Raw genomic sequence first — 17,045 nt, forward strand, 5'->3', positions numbered from 1 at the left:
CTTTTTTTGAATTTCCGTCTGAAACAATTAATGTAAAATAATTTTTAAATGATTGTAGTAACAAAAAACAAAATACTTCACAAGAGTTTATTTTTAATATAAAACTTTCATAATGTTTTTAAAGAAACACATAAGTTGGATTTCAAGTTCTTTAATATTTTTAAAATAAGCTAAATAGAATTTTGAAATATTTTTAAAGAATATAAGTCAATAAAATACTAAGTAATAGAATTAGTTTCTTCTCGCTTACGAAAAATTGATGAATAATTAGTAGGTTAAAATTATTATAATTTTTGTTGCGTGAGAAAGAAATGAAGCATTTAAGGCATGTTTCGCTAAATGAATAATAATTAATTGATTAAAATATCCGAAATTTTTGTTATGTGAGAAAGAAATGAAACATTTAAGACATGATCGTCAAGTGAACGATAGTTAATATATTAAAATATCTATAACCTTTGTTACGTGCGAAAAAAAAATGTAGAATTTAATTTGTTTTACTACCATTTCTTCATTATACTAATGTTGAGTAATTATATTAAGTTGACTGTATTCTATCGATGTTAAAATTGTAGATAAATAATTCTGAAAAGCTAAATTTCCCCATAAAAATAATCATTTTATCTGTTATTGTTTTTTAAGTGAGTTATTTAACTTTAAGTAACATCAAACCATTTTATTCAAAATCAAAGGATATCCGGGTTATTTCTCAAGATGACATCCTTTTCTCAAGTCATTCGGGAATTGTTGGTTTATCCAGGACATTCTAGTTAATTTGCATTTAGAATAATATAGTGAAAATGAAATTTTTTATTGGTAACAAATCCAGAAATGTATAAAAAAATATTTTATTTATATCTTTATGTAATAAAACTAATTACAAATAAAAAATCTGAAACAAAATCCAAGCAGATTTTATTACATGCCTCATTCTAGATTGCGCAGTTGCAAAATTGTATGAAAATGTGCAAAGAAATCATGTGACTCATATGCAACGTTTAATTTTTTTTCTCTTTAGTACACTTTACTTTGAGTTTTTAAACATCGCTTAAGTTAATCAGTAATGAAAAAAGTTCCATGATAAATAATACTTTATTGAAGAGATGAGACGTTGCGGATTCTCCAGATCTTCGACTAATTGTCCTTATTTTGAATAAAGTCTATCGAAAACATCAGTTTTTTTTCTTAAATACTTCCTAATTATAAAGCAAAAAACACTCAACAAAATTATTAATAGCATTTTAAGGATTCTTATTACTTTTTACAATTCATCTTATTATAAATAAAAGAGATTGTGGCTTATGTATGTATGTTCCACATCTCTTACTAAAAACCTAGGTCGAATTTAACCAAATTTTAAAGTCTGATTATTTAAGATCAGCGAAAAATTACTGTCGATTTTTCAAAATTCAAAAATTAATTAAATATTCAATTAATTAGAAATTAACCAAAATCTCTCTTTTTTTCCCACAACAACTTCCGGAAAAAATATTTTTAAACCATTTTAAAATTCGAAATTTTAACATTTCACTGATAACACTTTCATTTCTTATCAATATTTCTTTCAATTGATATTAATTTTAAAAAATGTAAGCGTATTAAAATGTTTAACTTTGAATTACTCCATAACTGTTTTCAAGGTTTCAGTATTATTTTAATTCATATCTTTTTTTAAGAGGTATTCATTTGTTTTTAAGTAGGGGTTTAATATAGTGCCTAAAACCAAATATGAATCATTCTCTCAGGGGGAAAGTAGAAATGTAAAGCTCTTGAGAGCAAATAAAAAACATGGTTGACGACAACAGCAACTTCAAGCTATGAAAACTAACCTATGTTTTGTCCATTTTTCAATAGAAATTTCGGGAGAAATTATTCCAAAAAAAAATATACACTATCTAAAATATTAAAAAATTACCTTTACAATATTACTATTTTCCTTTTTCTCCATTGTTTTCTTTCATTTGTTGTTAATGTTTTTTAGAAAATTTAACACAGATGGTTCTGAAATAAATTTATAAGTATTCTTTTTGCTGGACAGCTTTAAGAGTTCAAACGACTCTGCCTCTATTTTTTTTATTTCGCTTTTTTTGAATTTTGAATATGTTGTTGTATGTACGTTGTATATTTTAATATTTTACACAAAAGTAATTTCTTCAATTAAGATATTATACAGGAAAATACTTTAATCTCGAGTAACGATGGTTATATCAACTAGTGGAATAGAATCATCATAATAAAACCAATACAAAAAATGAATCTAAAGGAAAAAAAAGTGGCAGTTAGTGCTCCAACAGGAATAGCTGCTTTCAATGAGCATGGATTGACTATACATAGACTATTGCAGCTGCCTGTAGAACACAAGCAAACACCGAAGTACAAGCCACTTTCTGATGAAGTGCTCCAAGTTCTGAGATCAGATTTGAAAGAAGTAGTGTTGTTTATCATAGACGAAGTGTCGATGATATCCAATGTTACTTTAACATATATTCATTTACGCTTATCTGAAATATTCGGCACAAGCGACGATCAGAATGGGTGGTTTGGAAAAAAACATCTTGTAGTTTTCGGAGATCTCTTACAGCTTCCGCCGGTAAGAGAAAGTCACCTTTTGAAAAACAATCAACTGCTGAAACTAACAAGTTGTTAGGTTCCCTCAGTATACCTAATATGTGGATTGAACTGTTCATATACGATTCTTACAATTAACATGCGATAGCTCAATGATTCTAACTTTGTTGAAATGCTAAATAGAATAAGATTAGGTGTGACTACAGAAAAAGACCGCGACTTACTCTCGACTAGATTAATAACTCTAAAATCTAATTCAAATGAAAACAGATTAATTGAAATAATTGAACACCTCTCGAAACTTCCTGATGATACCGTTTGCATATTACCTACAAAAAACATTTGTCAACAATTAAATACTGCAATGCTTAAATCTCTTCCACATCCCGAAATAAAACTTACAGCTACAGATAGCATAGATTGCCCCAGATACCTAACAAAAAGAGCTCGTGAATGCATAAAAAAATATGAAGACGATGCTTTTATGACTGCAGGCCGGGAAGAGAACATAATTATAAAAATAGGAGCAAAAGTCATGTTAAGGCGAAATATTGACGTGAGTCTTGGTTTGAGAAGCTTCCAATTTAAAATACAATTAGTGTTTAATGTATAAATCAAGGAAAAACTAAAATTATGTAAACACGGCATATTTCAAATTTCATTAAATTTGAACCAGTAGTTTAAGAATTATAACTAGTCAAAGTTTGTGAATTTTGTCACTGACTGACTGACTGACCGATCATCAAAACTCTAAGGCACTTCTAGCAGACATAGAAGCTTCCAATTTAAAATACAATTAGTGTTTAATGTATAAATCAAGGAAAAACTAAAATATGCGTGTAATAATGGACGGATCGATAAATTTCTCGAAGTTTCGAGCATTATCCATTTTGTCGGCAAATTCATCGCCAAGTGGCCAAATGGTCGCCAAGTTTGTCACCAAGCTCTGGGATTACTGGCTCGGCATCCGACAGCATCCAATACAGATTACTGTAAAACGGTTTTTCTTATGATGACAATATTCGAGCCGGGAACCAAAATTACAGGTTTGTAGCAATATCTAATTTGAAATAATTCAATTTGAAGCTATGGAAGCTTCAAACGCAATGGGTGACTTTCAGAGAATCAATCTCGTAGAAGAAGAGCAAACTGATCTTCAAAGTATGATCGCAAAACTTAATGCCGATCAAAAAAGAGTCTTCGATATCATCACAAATAAAATGGACACAACTGATAATAACGCTGACGTTTTACGCTGTTTTGTGAGTGGAACTGGTGGCACTGGAAAGAGCTTTTTAATAAAAACTCTGAAAGTTTGGGTTAAGACGCATTTAAACAAAAAAAGTGGCAGTTAGTGCTCCAACAGGAAGAGCTGCTTTCAATGAACATGGATTGACTATACATAGACTATTGCAGCTTCCTGTAGAACACAAGCAAACACCGAAGTACAAGCCACTTTCTGATGAAGTGCTCCAAGTTCTGAGATCAGATTTGAAAGAAGTAGTGTTGTTTATCATAGACGAAGTGTCGATGATATCCAATGTTACTTTAACACATATTCATTTACGCTTATCTGAAATATTCGGCACAAGCGACGATCAGAATGGGTGGTTTGGAAAAAAACATCTTGTAGTTTTCGGAGATCTCTTACAGCTTCCGCCGGTAAGAGAAAGTCACCTTTTGAAAAACAATCAACTGCTGAAACTAACAAGTTGTTAGGTTCCCTCAGTATACCTAATATGTGGATTGAACTGTTCATATACGATTCTTACAATTAACATGCGATAGCTCAATGATTCTAACTTTGTTGAAATGCTAAATAGAATAAGATTAGGTGTGACTACAGAATAAGACCGCGACTTACTCTCGACTAGATTAGTAACTCTAAAATCTAATTCAAATGAAAACAGATTAATTGAAATAATTGAACACCTCTCGAAACTTCCTGATGATACCGTTTGCATATTACCTACAAAAAACATTTGTCAACAATTAAATACTGCAATGCTTAAATCTCTTCCACATCCCGAAATAAAACTTACAGCTACAGATAGCATAGATTGCCCCAGATACCTAACAAAAAGAGCTCGTGAATGCATAAAAAATATGAAGACGATGCTTTTATGACTGCAGGCCGGGAAGAGAACATAATTATAAAAATAGGAGCAAAAGTCATGTTAAGGCGAAATATTGACGTGAGTCTTGGTTTAGTTAATGTTTCTATCGGTATAGTGCAAAGAGTAAAGGTTGATCCGGAAAATACAAAAATAATTAAGAAAATATACATTACATTTAATTAAGAACATGCTTACGAGCTTAGTCCGGTCAAAACTAAATTTGAAATTATTAATAGAGCTTATTATGTTCATCGCGAACAGTTTCCTATACGTATAGCCTATGCTATAACCATACACAAAAGTCAAGGCCTAAGTCTAAATAATGCACTGATGGATATAGGTTCTGCAGTATTCTCATCCGGTCAAGCTAATGTTGCATTTTCGAGAGTTACAAGTCTGGACGGCTTACATCTAATTAATGTCGACTTTGGAAGTATTAAAGCGCAGGAATCCTCAATTTGTGAATACAACAGACTAAGAAGCATTCACCGTTCAGACTTGTCAAAAATTGTAACATCAAAGTTTACGAGAAAAACCCATAGAGACAGGGAGTGGGCTTTGAGAAAAAATGTAGCTGAAGCTCAAGAAGTAGTACCGAAAAAGAAAAAGAGGAAGACTACATACAAAAAGAAATGAGATGCCATCAAAAACATAACTTGTAAAAAAAAACCAAGTCTCGCAACTCAGTTCTATCGTAAAAAGTTGTGAGATCCATGTTATACCAAGTCGGTCCATTTATTCAGTCCCTACTTAAGGGTCCTTCTGTCTTAAGTTATTACGTAATTAGCTAACCTAACAACATCTTATAGTGACCATATCAATATTAAAAATCTTTTATGGTTTAAATAAATAGATTGACTTAGCAATCGCACTAAACAATCTAATTTAATATAATATGTTAATGTAATCTAATTTAATGTAAAGATACATTGTGTTTTCATGCGATGGCCAAGTCAATCTATTTGTTTAAACCATAAAAGATTTTTAATATTGATATGGTCACTATAAGATGTTGTTAGGTTAGCTAATTACGTAATAACTTAAGACAGAAGGACCCTTAAGTAGGGACTGAATAAATGGACCGACTTGGTATAACATGGATCTCACAACTTTTTGCGATAGAAGAACTGAGTTGCGAGACTTGGTTTTTTTTACAAGTTATGTTTTTGATGGCATATCTTTGTCACAGACAAACATTTTTTCAAAAATGTGTTTTTCGAAATCTAAGTCTAAAACATGCAGATTCGTCAAAATCTCGAGTTCGAATTTTTTAGCGATTAGCATACTTTCTCTTTGAGAGTTGTGTTAAATGAAATGCCATAATTAAATCCTTTCTCCAGGAAATTATTTCTATGTATATCTTACACATTCACATACTTAAAAAATATATTCTAAGGAAAGAAAAAAAATTCTGTTTGCAAATGACCATGACCATACTACATACGTAGTAAAAGTGGATTAGGACAAAGCTTCAACAGCTAACGCTTCAAAAAATAAATCTAGTTCTCCTTTCTATATGTTTTTTTTAACATGAGCTATTTACTTTCAAATAAAAAGCAGAACAGCTCAGGACAAATCTGGAGCAGTTTCTCGATGTGGAACAATAACTCAAAAATTTGAACTCTGCTGGATAATATCTGGTTATTTTAACTTTTATCATGGAATAAGTGAGTATATTTCCTTTTTATTCGAATTATAAAATGGCAAATGTGATTCGAAGAAATGCAAGAAAAAAAATTATCTTTCTGCAATGTATGGAGAACTATGTTTGATTTAAAAGCAGGAATAGTGCTTCAGAAGATTTTTTTGTTGCCTAATTCGACCGACAAATTCAGAGGGGTGATAGTAGGTATCAAGAGGATAAAGAATCACCATACAACATGGGGTACCAAACGATGTTTAGTAGGTGAAAATAGCAAAAATATGGAGAGCTGTTTTAAACTGTAAAAAATTAATAAAAAAATAAAAGATGCTGTTTCAAATATGAATTTTTTAAAATGAAAGCACATTCTTAAAAGTTTCTTTCATGCTGTCAACATGCGGATTTGATGATTTAGGGGATCGTAAATTACTGAAAACGAAAAAGTACTTTAGAACCCATATTTGCAAAAATATTAAAACTTGAAGAAAAATAAAAGCTAGAAGATGTAAGGAATTTTATATTCTATAATTTGATATAAGCGTGTAGTTTGAGAACTGGGGCGTTTTAAAGATATTCAAGAAAAACTAAAATGGGAACCAGAAAACATCGGTTCAACATCAGTACAGAAAGTTTTGTCAAATTCGAAAGACAAATTCTAAAGTTAAGAATCTGCAATACTGCTTCCCCATGCAATAAGGAAGAGAGTTTTACAGGTATAGTAATGGCTGCTGAATGGACGTCGAATTAATGACTCTGGATTTGCGACAAATCTGCCGACCGTTATACGGTTTTAATAACAAAAATGAAGATCTCTGAGTATTCGAGAATTTTATCACTGTCTCTATTAGGAAATGATTTCCCTATATATGTTCTAGAACATTCGATATCGTGCTATGGGAACTATATAAACAGAGGCACATAGATGGAAGGTTAGTCGAGTCGAGCTGAAGTCACTAATTAAGTAAAAAAACTGCAAATTCCAAATAACAAATTTTAAGAAATCATTTTGAAGCAACTGAAACCAGTAGAGACATCAAACACTTTGCAACACACTGTAAATGCATATCATACACAATAATTTAAATGCAGATGTATCTAACCTACTATAAAATATTTCGCATGATTAAAATGTTTTTGCCAATTTGACTTAATATGACATTTTGATTGAGGAGTGATGATCTGTTTCGTTGCTTTTATATCGCAAATATTTTAATTCTGACTTTTTAACAATGCAAAGTATTAAGAAAAAAACATTTTCTCCCTTTTTTTAAATTTCCGTCTGAAACAATTAATGTAAAATAATTTTTTAATAATTGTAGGAACAAAATACTTCATAAGAATTTATTTTTAATATAAAACATTGATAATGTTTTTAAAGAGACACATAAGTTGAATTTCAAATTCTTTAATATTCTTAAAATAAGCTAAAATTTAGCTGCTAAATAAAATTTTGAAATATTTTTAAAGAACATAAGTCAATAAAATACTAAGTAATAGAATTAGTTTCTTCTCGCTTACGAAAAATTGATGAATAATTAGTAGGTTAAAATTATTATAATTTTTGTTGCGTGAGAAAGAAATGAAGCATTTAAGGCATGTTTCGCTAAATGAATAATAATTAATTGATTAAAATATCCGAAATTTTTGTTATGTGAGAAAGAAATGAAACATTTAAGACATGATCGTCAAGTGAACGATAGTTAATATATTAAAATATCTATAACCTTTGTTACGTGCGAAAAAAAAATGTAGAATTTAATTTGTTTTACTACCATTTCTTCATTATACTAATGTTGAGTAATTATATTAAGCTGACTGTATTCTATCGATGTTAAAATTGTGGATAAATAATTCTAAAAAGCTAAATTTCCCCATAAAAAATAATCATTTTATCTGTTATTGTTTTTTAAGTGAGTTATTTAATTTTAAGTAACATTAAAACATTTTATTCAAAATCAAAAGATATCCGGGTTATTTCTCAAGATGACATCCTTTTCTCAAGTCATTTGGGAATTGTTGGCTTATCCAGGACATTCTAGTTAATTTGCATTTAGAATAATATAGTGAAAATGAAATTTTTTATTGGTAATAAATCTAGAAATGTATAAGAAAAATATTTTATTTTTATCTTTATGTAATAAAACTAATTACAAATAAAAAAAAAATCTGAACCGAAGTCCAAGCAGATTTTTTTACATGCCTCATTCTAGATTGTGCAATTCCAAAAATGTATGAAAATATGCAAAGGAAACATGTGACTGATATGCAAAGTTTAATTTTTTTTCTCTTTAGTACACTTTACTACGAGTTTTTAAATTTCGTTTAAGTTAATCAGTAATGAAAAAAGTTCCATGATAAATAATACTCTATTAAAGTGATCAGAGGTTGCAGATTCTACGGATCTTTGACTAATTGTGCTTATTTTGAATAAATATCGAATATACCAGTTTTTTTCTTAAATAGTTTATAATGATGAAGGAAAAAAACCTCTTAACAAAATTATCAATAGCATTTTAAGAATTCTTATTACTTTTTACAGTTCATCTTAATATATATAAATTACGTGTCACGTTGTTTGTCCGCGATGGACTCCTAAACTACTTAACCGATTTTAATCAAATTTGCACACCGTGTGCAGTTTGATCTAACTTAAAAGATAGGATAGCCCTTTTTTTGAATTTTTAATTAGAATTTTAATTATTAATTAAAAACTAACTTTCCCGCCAAAAAAATCGAAATCGCCAAATGAGTACGGCATCAATTTTTTTTCCCAACAGTCATGAGGCTAGGCTTAAGATTTTTCGGCTGATTATTTGAAACGATTCTATTTATTTTCTTAATGTTTGATGCATTTAAAATTAAACATTGTTAATGAATCGATCTTTCAGATTCATTCTTAAGTACTTTTGAATTAAAATAAAACAGAATAAAGGAAATTAAAAATTTCTAATCTGCATAGCGTTACCCCAACTGGCGTAGAAAAAATCACGTATTTGCGTTCCGCAACTGGCGTTGAAAATTCACGCATGCGCATTGTATTATGATTGTTTACATTTTAACGGAAGCGGACTCGATTTAAATTATTTTTAGGTTCGTTGCATGTTTTTGTAATTAAATTGTATTTAAGTTAGTTATATATTTTTTGTATACGCTTATAGTTTTAAGTACATCGTTTTTTAAGTAGTTTTTTTTAACCTGTTTTCAACCGATTATTTTAAACGATTCGTTTTATTTTCTTAATGTTTGATGCATTTAAAATTAAACATTGTTCATGAATCGTTCTGGTCATGATGAATCTGAGAATATTTTGTTGACAAATTCTTGAAATCTATATCTATACTTATAATAAAGCTCAATGTGTGTGTGTGTGTGTGTGTGTGTGTGTGTGTTGGCGCTCTACTGGCCAGACCGTTTGACATACAGCTACCAAATTTGATACATGTATACCTTGGAGGTTGGGAATGTGCACCTGGGGTTTCTTATTTCGAATTTTTAATTAGAATTTTAATTATTAATTAAAAACTAACTTTCCCGCCAAAAAAAATCTTCCATTTTCCCCACCGCCAACTTTTCCGCCAAAAAAATCTTCCATTATCCCCAGCGCCAAACGAGAAAGGCTTCAGGTTTTTTTTCTCCCAACAGTAATGAGGCTAGGGTTAAAATTTTTCGGCGGATTATTTCAATCGGTTCTGTTTATTTTCTTAATGTTTGGTGCATTTAAAAGTAAACATTGTTAATGAATCAATCTTTCAGATTCATTCTGAAGTACTTTTGAATTAAAATAAAACAGAATAAAGGAAATTAAAAATTTCTAATCCGCATAGCGTTACCCCAACTGGCGTAGAAAAAATCGCGTATTTGCGTTACGTAACCAGCGAAGAAAATTCACGCATGCGCATTCTGTTCTGATTGTTGCCATGACAACGTTATCAATGAATGATTTAAATTATTTTTGGGTTAGTTGCATGCTTTTGTAAGTAAATTGTATTTATGTTAGTTATATATTTTTTGTATATGCTTATAGTTTTAAGTACATCGTTTTTTAAGTAGTTTTTTTAAAACCTGTTTTCAACCGTTTATTTTAAACGATTCGTTTTATTTTCTTAGTATTTGATGCATTTAAATTTAAACATTGTTAATTAATCGATCTGCTCATAATGAATCTAAGAAAATTTTGTTGACCAACTTTTGAGATATTACATAAATTAAAAAAGATATTCTTTAGTGCCCATAAAGTTTAAACGCTGAGTGACACTATTTTCAGTAATCAGATTATAAAAAAATGCTTTGTTTCAGTAAAAAATATTATTATATTAATTGAAGATAAATTCATTCCACTTTAATTTAAAGCATAAATTCTACCGTTTTCAACCGTTTATTTTAAACGATTCGTTTTATTTTCTTAGGGTTTGATGCATTTAAATTTAAACATTGTTAATTAATCGATCTGCTCATAATGAATCTAAGAAAATTTTGTTGACCAACTCTTGAGATATTACATAAATTTAAAAAGATATTCTTTAGTGCCCATAAAATTTAAACGCTGAGTGACTCTATTTTCAGTAATCAGATTATAAAAAAATGCTTTGTTTCAGTAAAAAATATTATTATATTAATTGAAGATAAATTCTTTCCACTTTAATTTAAAGCATAAATTCTACGGGTGCTAACAGAAAATGAGAGAGATACATATTACGTTATGACTGAAGGCCTTTATAATATTATGAATGAATTATATGATAATCAAAATTTGAAGTTTTAAAATATTTTGATGAAGAATCTATTAAAGTAGAAATTGCATAAAATATTTAATTATTAAAATTTTAACGAAAATTAAGATTGGCGAACCGGCTGGTCGCCAAAGGCGGCTAGTATTACATAAATTAGGAAAGATATTCTTTAGTGCCCATAAAGTTTAAACGCTCAGTGACTCTTTTCAGTAATCATATTACAAAAAAATACTTTGTTTCAGTAAAAAATATTATTATATTAATTGCAGATTAATCCTTTCCACTTTAATATATAGTATAAATTCTACGGGAACTAACAGAAAATTAGAGAGATACATATTACGTTGTGACTGAAGGCGTTTATAATATTATGAGTGAATTATATATCAAAATTTGAAGTTTTAAAATATTTTGATGAAGACGTTATTAAAGTAGGAATTGCATAAAATATTTAATTATTAAAATTTTAACGAACATTAAGATGGGCGAACCGGCTGGTCGCCAAAGGCGGCTAGTCTTATTATAAATAAAAGAGATTGTGGCCTATGTATGTATGTTCCACATCTGTTACTAAAACGTTATGTCGAATTTAACCAAATTTTGAAGACTGATTATTTAAGACCAGAGGAAAAAGTATTGTCGATTTTTCAAAATTCAAAAATTAATTAAATATTTCATTAATTAGAAATTAATCTAAATTTCTCTTTATTTTCCCACAGTAACTTCCGAAAGAAATTTTTTTAAACCATTTCAAAATTCGAAATTTTAACATTTCAATGATAACTCTTTCATTTCTTATCAATATTTCTTTCAATTGTTATAAATTTTTAAAACATTTAAACGTATTAAAATTTTTAACTTTGAATTACTCTATCACTGTTTTCAAGGTTTTAGTTTTATTTTAATTCATATACATCATCTAAAAAATTTAACAAATTACCTTTACAATGTTACTATTTTCATATTTCTCCATTGTTTTCTTTCATTTGTTATTAATGTTTTTTAGAAAATTTAACACAGATGGTTCTGAAATAAAGAAATTTATTATTCTTTTTGCTGGACAGCTTTAAGAGTTCAAACGACTCTGCCTCTTTTTTTTTATTTCGCTTTTTTTTATACATATGTTTTGAGTTTTTTTGTATATTTTAATATTTTACACAAAAGTAATTTCTTCAATTAAGATATTATACAGGAAAATACTTTAATCTCGAGCAACGATGGTTATATCAACTAGTGGCATAGAATCGCCATAATAAAACCAATACAAAAATGAATCTAAAGAAAAGCAACAACAGTAATAATAAATAATTCTTGATGTTTCTTCGTGCCTTGGTACATTTTTTGACATTTTTTTTTACTAATTTTTTTATGGATTGAGAGAATCTTTTTTCTTTTATAACTGCTCAATTTTGTTCAGTACGATAGCTTGTATTTTTCCACCCATCCACTAGCTTACATCTAAAATAATACATTTGGAATCTCAAGCTTTCTTAAAATTGGAAAATAACAAATTTTGTCAAACATTTGTTCCAAAATTCTACTAATGTACTGAATAGCCAGTTTTCTTACTAATTAGAAAATCATTAATATTTTTAAAAAATTCAAAAACCTCAAAATATTAGTTTCTTAACATTCTCGTTTCCAGTTTTATTGGCAAGAATATAGTCATACTCGCGAAAAACAATGTGGATGGATCAAGCCAATGTAAAAAATAGCCAGAGGAGTGGGAAAAGTTATCTATCTCTTTCTTTCGTACTACTGTTGTTGTTGTTTTTAATTTTTAGCAATTAACTACTTTATAAGTTTTGAATTTTTTTATATTTCTAACCGCTATTCGCAATCAGCTGATTCGATGCATTAAAGGTTTCTAAAATATTTCATTTAATATTTTATGTAGCCTTACTCTTGATGGCTTTTTCAGCAAAGAATTTTTAACTAAAATTTTATATAAAAAATCTTAAAAGTCGTAAACTATTCTTTATACAATATATTTTCTTTATGTTCCGTCATCTCATTTAAAATTTTAACTTTAATTTCAAAATAGAACTTTTAAGCTTCAATTTAAACAGAAACTTCTTTGACGGAAGTAAAACTATTTTTTATTTTATTTAGAACATAAAATCGGAGAGTAGAATCGTTCGCCATATTAAGTTCTATGTACACTACAGAGTATTTTTCAGAATTTTTGTATTAATTCAGCTGATTATTCGATAAAAATTTCTCTAAATCAATAAAAAAATTCAGTGCAATGCAATAAGAAACTAAAATTCAAATAAAAATAGTCATAGTATTTTATGCATCCAATTACATAGAATTAATGAATAGCAGTATTTAAAACAAACGCACTTGTAAAAAAGTTCATCATTACTTATTTATGAAGTTAAATCTTAGTTGGAAGTACGAGAAATTTCAAAAAGTTTAGGGAAAGCATTCTTTGAATAGAAATAGTACTCATTATGAAAAAAAAAAAGATAAGCTGCAATTACATATTTTTTTATCAACAATGGAAGAATAATAAAAGAGGAAATATTTGCAGAAACCATGAAAACGATTTGAATTTTTTACCAACATTAAAATGCTGTAGCAAAATATGCTTAAACTATGTTTAACATTTAATTAAAACGTATTTAAAATTATTCTCGAATAAATTGGCATCAATGAAAAGATAAATTTTTGAAATTTAAGATGATAAAAATATCTTTTTTTTCTTTTTGCGCTGTAATAATTGTAGAAATTATGGTAAAAAAACGTCAAAATTTTCAATTAATTCTAAATTAATTTAAATTTTAAAAAATTGTTCCGAAGTACAAAATGCATCAATGGCACATTTCATAGCCCCTAATCAAACGATCTGTCCTACACACACACACACGAAAAAAAAAACCTTCATTTTTATTGTAAGCAATGATAGAAATTAAGTTATCGTTTAGATTCTATCTAATTTTCTTCTCTCCTCTCCCCCACCCCAGTCCTAAGTGTTGTAACTAAGTTCTGAAGCATCCTGGATAGAAAATCGAATGTATTTAGTGACCAGACACATCGAATTATCCTTTTTGTATTCGATTAAATAACGGCTAAGTATCACCAGTAATAGAGATTCAATTTAAATTTCCATGATTGTTGCAGTTTTTATTAAAAATATATTGTTTATCTTTAAAAATATTAAGATTTTTTTTCTAAGAAACCTATTTCCAAATTTTAATTATATTTGAATATAATTACTCTAAATTCGGAGAATAAAAAAAAGGGATATTCTTCACTATTTCATACATCAACCAGGGATTTCGAGTCATCCAATATTGTTTGTCTCCGACGAAAAAAAAAATGTCTCATATTTGTCTTGATTTCAACTAAAATTTTTTCGAATATCTCTATTTTTATTTATAAATACACAGTTCTTATAAAAAGAAATCTTAAAAAAGATTAACAATATTTTAATTATCAAGAATAAGCAGCTGGGCTAAATAATTCTCCTGTTGCTATACAAAGAATAATGTACCAAATCATGAATGTGAATAAATCAGTGTCACGAAAAACCGCTTCTGTACCAAGGGTTAATAGCAGGAAGAATGGACAGAAGATAAGGAAAAACTTAGTCACCAACAATAAAGTTGAAGGGAAATCTCACAGCTTATTTAATTTTATGTATTTCTGAGAATGCTAAAGCTCCCCAAATTTCCAGCCTCTAAGTGCAAGATATACCCAATTATTCCTAAAATATGACGACTTCAAGCGATACGCTATTAAATAAAGTTATATTTAATGGCAATATATGTAACTTAACCGGTTAATATAACTAAGCGACAAATATAACTTAAAGCGATAAATACAACTTTAATATATTATGTACCAAGGGTTAATAGCATTAAGAATGGAATAAAGATAAGGAAAACTTAAGCCACCAACAACAGAATTGAAGGAAAATATTATAGTTTACTTATGTATTACTCAGAAAACTAGCTCTAGCCAAAATTCTAGATTCTAAGTGCTAGATATGCCCAATTATTCATAAAATACGACGACTTCAAACGATATGCCATTAAATATTGTTTCTCGCAAATGAAAAAGAAAATGGAATGAAGGGGGCGGATGGACATGCTCGCTTTGACATAAAAAAATAGGCTCTTAAAAGCAGGAAAGGGATTTTTTTTTTCAGGGACTGCTCAAATTAAAAATATGAACTCTGCATATCACATATTTTGACCTCGTGCTTCTTTTCACCCCTCCTTGAGTGATTCCCATGACATCTTCGCTGCCTCGTGAATTAACGATGGCGCCATATGCGGCCAGATCTCTCGCTCCAAGACGTTCTCTCAGATGAATTTCCTCATCAATGCCGCTAGGGCCGGAAATTAATGGCGGAAGTTCCCAGAATTCGAAGGCATTGCGCAACTGCATTCCTCCCCTTACAAATAGCCAAGGATGAAAAATAACACCGGGAGTACAAAGAGTTCTTTGGAAATCAAGGGCATTACTCGCGGAGATGACCTTTGGTTAGCTGAATTTGATATCTTTGACAGCTTCAAAAACACCAACTCTGATGACAGCAGAGATAAAGCCATATCAAAGATACTTTTATTCTTGGTCTTGAAGTAGTGTTAGGAGATATTCAAAACAAGTCCATAAAACTGCGAATGACGTCTGAAGCATTTTGCATAGAAATGTTCCATAAATAATATTTAAGGTCAAATGAAAAGGAAAAAGGTTATTCAATTTTTCCATTTTTTTTCTTATTGTTTTGACCTCTGCTCTACTCAGTTTATGCTTGAGAAAATCCTCTACTTTGTACTTTATATGCAAATTTTTTTAAAGCTCTTGCTGCGAAATTAATTTTTTGAATGAATTGAGTTTAAACTTTATTAGAGCAAAAGATTCATTTCACTTAGATGGAATTAATAATTTACATAGGAAATAAATACAACTTTTATATAAGTTCGCATAAAATCTTGCCAAATGAATAAAATAAAGTAATATGGCTTTAAACAAACCTAAGAATAAGAGTCAAAACTTAATAAATAGAAATTTCAAATGTATATAAAGATAACACATATAACATATATAGACACATATAAAAATTCAAAAATATAAATTAATATTTAGAAATATAAATTTAAATAAATATTCATCGAATAAGCAGAAGGAAAGCAAATAAATTGTTAAGTATTTGTAATCATTAATTCTGAAAATTAAAGATTTGCATAAAGTTCATTTTATTGAAAGTTAGAAACAAACATGGACATTTTTATTTTTATATTAAACTTTATTAGCACTTATCATTTGTATGTAATAATAAAAGATTGTTCAAAAGTAAAGTAATATTGTTTAAAATAATTTCGTATTTAAAAATGTACTAATATTTATAAATTTAAATGAATGGATTGAGATGGTTTTGTTGACTTAATAGAAATGGATAAAAAGATGAATTAATTTAGACTAACTCTTCTAGAATGTGCATTATCAAAATTTATAAAAAAAACTAAGTAAAAATGAATCAATTTTTAAACTTTTTATTAAAATGGATTGCAATATTTAGTTAAAAACTACTTTAATTCAAATAATAGAGCAAATATAATATTTGAAAACTTACAATTCATCATCGCATCAATAATAAGGCTGCAATTTGAGAAATATTTTACGTATAGTTTGATACATAAACAAATAAATAATTAGTAACTAAAAAATACAAATGAATAACATTTAATAACTAAAAAATACAAATGAATAACAATTTTATTACTAAAAAGGAATGAACAAATTCAAAAAGCGATTCAGCAATGAAAATGATCGAAATATAATAAAATATCATCAGGAAAAAGCAAATAACATCATAATAAGCGTATTGCAACACCGGATTAGTTTAGTTATATTAACATCTTGTTTTAAAGCAATACTAGGGTTATTTTGGGACGGCCCTCGTAATCTTGAACAGCGGTCAAAGGAGGAGGACGACACCTGAGCTGTTACCAACCCTCCAAACTTCCACGCCAC

This window comes from Argiope bruennichi, chromosome 8 (genome assembly GCF_947563725.1).
Source record: "Argiope bruennichi chromosome 8, qqArgBrue1.1, whole genome shotgun sequence".
Classification (NCBI taxonomy): Eukaryota; Metazoa; Arthropoda; class Arachnida; order Araneae; family Araneidae; genus Argiope; species Argiope bruennichi.